The following is a 6,000-nucleotide window of genomic DNA, read 5'->3' on the forward strand; positions in this document are numbered from 1 at the left end:
AGTGTGATTACATCAGTGTGATAGTATACATACTGCTACATCAGTGTGATAGTATACATACTGCTACATCAGTGTGATAGTATACATACTGCTACATCAGTGTGATTACATCAGTGTGATAGTATACATACTGCTACATCAGTGTGATAGTATACATACTGCTACATCAGTGTGATTACATCAGTGTGATAGTATACATACTGCTACATCAGTGTGATAGTATACATGCTGCTACATCAGTGTGATAGTATACATACTGCTACATCAGTGTGATTACATCAGTGTGATAGTATACATACTGCTACATCAGTGTGATTACATCAGTGTGATAGTATACATGCTGCTACATCAGTGTGATAGTATACATACTGCTACATCAGTGTGATAGTATACATACTGCTACATCAGTGTGATTACATCAGTGTGATAGTATACATGCTGCTACATCAGTGTGATAGTATACATACTGCTACATCAGTGTGATTACATCAGTGTGATAGTATACATACTGCTACATCAGTGTGATTACATCAGTGTGATAGTATACATACTGCTACATCAGTGTGATAGTATACATACTGCTACATCAGTGTGATAGTATACATACTGCTACATCAGTGTGATAGTATACAAACTGCTACATCAGTGTGATAGTATACATACTGCTACATCAGTGTGATTACATCAGTGTGATAGTATACATACTGCTACATCAGTGTGATAGTATACATACTGCTACATCAGTGTGATTACATCAGTGTGATAGTATACATACTGCTACATCAGTGTGATAGTATACATGCTGCTACATCAGTGTGATAGTATACATACTGCTACATCAGTGTGATTACATCAGTGTGATAGTATACATACTGCTACATCAGTGTGATTACATCAGTGTGATAGTATACATGCTGCTACATCAGTGTGATAGTATACATACTGCTACATCAGTGTGATTACATCAGTGTGATAGTATACATACTGCTACATCAGTGTGATAGTATACATACTGCTACATCAGTGTTATAGTATACATACTGCTACATCAGTGTGATTACATCAGTGTGATAGTATACATACTGCTACATCAGTGTGATAGTATACATACTGCTACATCAGTGTGATAGTATACATACTGCTACATCAGTGTGATTACATCAGTGTGATAGTATACATACTGCTACATCAGTGTGATTACATCAGTGTGATAGTATACATACTGCTACATCAGTGTGATTACATCAGTGTGATAGTATACATACTGCTACATCAGTGTGATTACATCAGTGTGATAGTATACATACTGCTACATCAGTGTGATTACATCAGTGTGATAGTATACATACTGCTACATCAGTGTGATAGTATACATACTGCTACATCAGTGTGATTACATCAGTGTGATAGTATACATACTGCTACATCAGTGTGATTACATCAGTGTGATAGTATACATACTGCTACATCAGTGTGATTACATCAGTGTGATAGTATACATACTGGTACATCAGTGTGATTGCATCAGTGTGATAGTATACATACTGCTACATCAGTGTGATAGTATACATACTGGTACATCAGTGTGATAGTATACATACTGCTACATCAGTGTGATTACATCAGTGTGATAGTATACATACTGCTACATCAGTGTGATTACATCAGTGTGATAGTATACATACTGCTACATCAGTGTGATTACATCAGTGTGATAGTATACATACTGCTACATCAGTGTGATAGTATACATACTGCTACATCAGTGTGATTACATCAGTGTGATAGTATACATACTGGTACATCAGTGTGATAGTATACATACTGGTACATCAGTGTGATAGTATACATACTGCTACATCAGTGTGATTACATCAGTGTGATAGTATACATACTGCTACATCAGTGTGATAGTATACATACTGCTACATCAGTGTGATAGTATACATGGATCTCTCCATCTCTGTAATGTAACAGTACATGTAACAAGGACCAAACACAAATTTAAACTAATAAGCAATTTATGCAATGTTGAAGTAGTAAGTATTGTGTTGACTTATTGAAAGTAACTTCATCTGTAGATATGTTTAAATCATGTGTAATACAAATCAAAGTGTCAGTTTGTGTGTAGGAGTATGTAAAGTTATTGTAAATCACTATTCCATACACATGTATATTACATTTATAGTTTACAAAGATAAGTTTGACAAGGCAACTCAGAAATAATGTCTCTTGAAATACTATAATTAGTCTAAAATTATTGCATGAAATGTAGTGTTCTTTGAGCTCATGTTAGACAGTGTAAAGTGTGTCAGACAGATCAGATTGTGATATTTTATTTCAAATCAAAAAAATTAAAATATCCTTCTCAAACAGCAGCAGATACTAACAACCGTCCTTTACACAACCCACACAACACTAGTAGTACTAATAACACTAGTAGTACTAATAACCATCCTGTACACAACTCACACAACACTAGTAGTACTAACAACACTAGTAGTAATAATAACCATACTGTACTCAACCTACACAACACTAGTAGTACTTATAATAACACTAGTAGTACTAATAACCATCCTGTACACAACCCACACAACACTAGTAGTACTAATAACACTAGTAGTACTAATAACCATCCTGTACACAACACTAGTAGTACTAATAACCACTCTAGCTATACATGACACACACAATACTAATAGTACTAATAAACACACTATACATGACACACACAACACTAATAGTACTAATAAACACACTATACATGACACACACAATACTAATAGTACTAATAAACACACTATACATGACACACACAACACTAATAGTACTAATAAACACACTATACATGACACACACAACACTAATAGTACTAATAAACACACTATACATGACACACACAACACTAATAGTACTAATAAACACACTATACATGACACACACAACACTAATAGTACTAATAAACACACTATACATGACACACACAATACTAATAGTACTAATAAACACACTATACATGACACACACAACACTAATAGTACTAATAAACACACTATACATGACACACACAACACTAATAGTACTAATAAACACACTATACATGACACACACAATACTAGAAGTACTCAAGTGTTAATGTTCTCTTCTATGTTATTTTATTGATTATTTATCAATATTTTCAATATTACTCAGAAAATTGTTGCATTTTATCTAGACTTTTTGATTTTTTGAATGACTGCTGTGTATGTTTAAATAAAGTGCTGTTTTCTTCATTTTCGTTTTTAATTGTGTGCATAATATTTAAAGTGTTACAAAGATATATGTTATCGGGGGTGGATCCAGAATACTTAATGTAGGATATGTTATCAGGGGTTGATCCAGAATAGGGGTGGGTTCAGAATATTTTCAAGGCCCCGGGATTGAAGACCCTAAAATTACCATTTTTTGTTCAAAATATTCAACTAAAGAGGAAGTTCCAACCCCCATAACTCCCCATTAGATCCACCACTCCTATATGTAGTAGTTAGGGCTATATGGACCGTGGGTATTGGCCTGGATAGCTCAGTGGTTAAAGCACCTGACTAAGTAATACAGGGGTTCCAGGTTTGATTCCCTGTCCAGCCATAGATTTTCTCATATACTACATTTTGTTGCTGTTGACCACTCGATCCTGCACTGCAGGTTGTCCTGCCAAGGGCAAAAAGAATATGGGATGTGTGTCTTAATGAAAAGGAGGGAGGAATGTAGTATTTAAGGCTATGTGGACCATGGATATCAATAGGTCTGGATAGCTCAGTGGTTATAATAGAGCACCTGACTAGTAATGCAGGGGCCCCAGGTTTGATTCCCGGTCCAGCCATAGATTTTCTCTCCTATACTACAGTAATACTGTTGTAATTTTTACTTCCTTTCCATAAAGGGGCATTAGCCATCAACTTGAGAGTAAACACTTCAGTTCTGAGCCATGATTAAAATGCAGTGATATGTTTAAAATGAAATAATTTCATTTCACATGTAAAATTCAATATGACGGGATCATGTGATATGAACATTATATCATTTACTTTACTTACTTACTTAGGCCTGTCGTTCCGTGAGGAACATAGGCCATCGACGACAGTCCTCCAACGAACACGATTCTGGGCTGCTTTTGCGGCGTCATGCCAGGTCATGTCCTGCGCTTTTAATTCTACTTCTGAGTCATGCCTCCAGGTGTTTCTTGGACGTCCCCTCTTTCTCTTGCCCTGTGGGTTCCAGGTCAGGGCCTGGCGTGTGGTGCCGGAAGGTGGCTTCCTTAGGGTGTGTCCAATCCAGCCCCACTTCCTACGTCTGATTTGTATGTCTATGGGTTCCTGCCCTGCTCTCTTCCACAGTTCTTCATTTGTGATCTTTTCAGGCCATCAGATGTTGAAGATGCGCCTGAGACAGGTGTTGTAAAATGTCTGGATCTTCTGCAGGGTTGTTTTGGTCATTCTCCATGTCTCTGCTCCATACAGCAAGACGGACTTAACATTGGAGTTGAGGATCTGCAGTTTGGTAGTAATGTGGATGTTCTTTGAGGCCCATATGTTCTTTAGCATGGTAAACGCTGCTCGTGCCTTGCCGATTCTTGACTTGATGTCGCGGTCTGTGCCACCCTGTCTGTCCATCACACTCCCCAGGTAGATGAAAGACTCAACTTCTTTGATGGGCTCACTACCAACTGTGACTGGTAATTGGACAGTGGTGTTGATCTTCATCAATTCTGTTTTCTTCAAATTGATCTTGAGTCCCGTTCCTGCTGATGTTGTTACAAGGTGAGTTGTTTTGTTCTGCATCTGACTGTGGTTGTGCGAAAGGAGAGCTAGGTCATCAGCAAAGTCGAGATCGTCGAGTTGCGTCAGGAGTGTCCACTGTATACCATTATTCCTGCCTGATGTGGTAGTCCTCATGATCCAGTCAATAACCAAGAGGAAGAGGAATGGTGACAGCAAACATCCTTGTCGAACTCCTGTCTTGACCTCAAAACTCTCGGACATCTGGCCAGCATGGGTAACCCTGCATGTCATGCCTTGGTAGGTGTTACGGATCAGGGAGACGAGCTTCTCGGGTACTCCATAGTGTCTCAGTATCTTCCACAGTGTCTCATGGTCCACGCTGTCGAACGCTTTCTCGTAGTCGATGGAGTTGATATAGTGGGGTGACTTCCACTCCAGTGACTGTTCGATGATGATGCGCAGACTGGCTATCTGGTCAGCACATGATCTGTTGCATGTAAAACCAGCCTGCTGGTCACAGAGCTTTGGGTCCACTGCCTCTTTCATCCTCTCGAGAAGGATCCTGTTGAGGACCTTGCCAGGCGCTGACAGGAGCATAATTCCCCGGTAGTTACTGCAGTCCCTCAGATCACCCTTCTTTGGCAGCTTAATGAGGATGCCTTCTTTCCATTCCTCTGGGACGTTCTCTTCCTCCCAGATCTTCTTGAAAAGGTTATGCAAGATGTTAAGAGCTGTCTCTGTATCAGCTTTGATGGCTTCCGCTGGTATCTCGTAAGGCCCTGCCGCTTTTCCATTCTTAAGTGTGGTAATTGCTCTCCTGATCTCTGTCTTTGTTGGCTTGTCACAGTCGATAGGGAGGTCTGCATTGGCTGGTTGTATGTCTGGAGGCATATCTGGTGTTGGTCTATTTAATAGCTCTCCAAAGTGTTCTACCCATCTCTTCAATTGTTCTTCTGTTATTGTGAGAAGATTCCCGTTCTTGTCCTTCACTGGCTTGTCTGTCTGCTGGAACTTGTTGGAGAGCTTCTTTGTGACTATATACAGTTCTCTCAAGTTTCCCTGTCCCGCTGCTTCTTCAGCTTGTTTGGCCAGATTGTCTATATGATCCCGTTTATCTTTCCTGATGCTTTTCTTGACTTCTTTATCTGTGGCTGTGTAGTCCTCTTGAGCTTTTGCCTTTGCTGCTCTTGTCCGGCTTGTGTTCAGTGCCACTTTCTTTTCCTTCCTAGCCTCCAGTTTT

Source organism: Ostrea edulis, chromosome 1 (genome assembly GCF_947568905.1).
Source record: "Ostrea edulis chromosome 1, xbOstEdul1.1, whole genome shotgun sequence".
NCBI lineage: Eukaryota > Metazoa > Mollusca > Bivalvia > Ostreida > Ostreidae > Ostrea > Ostrea edulis.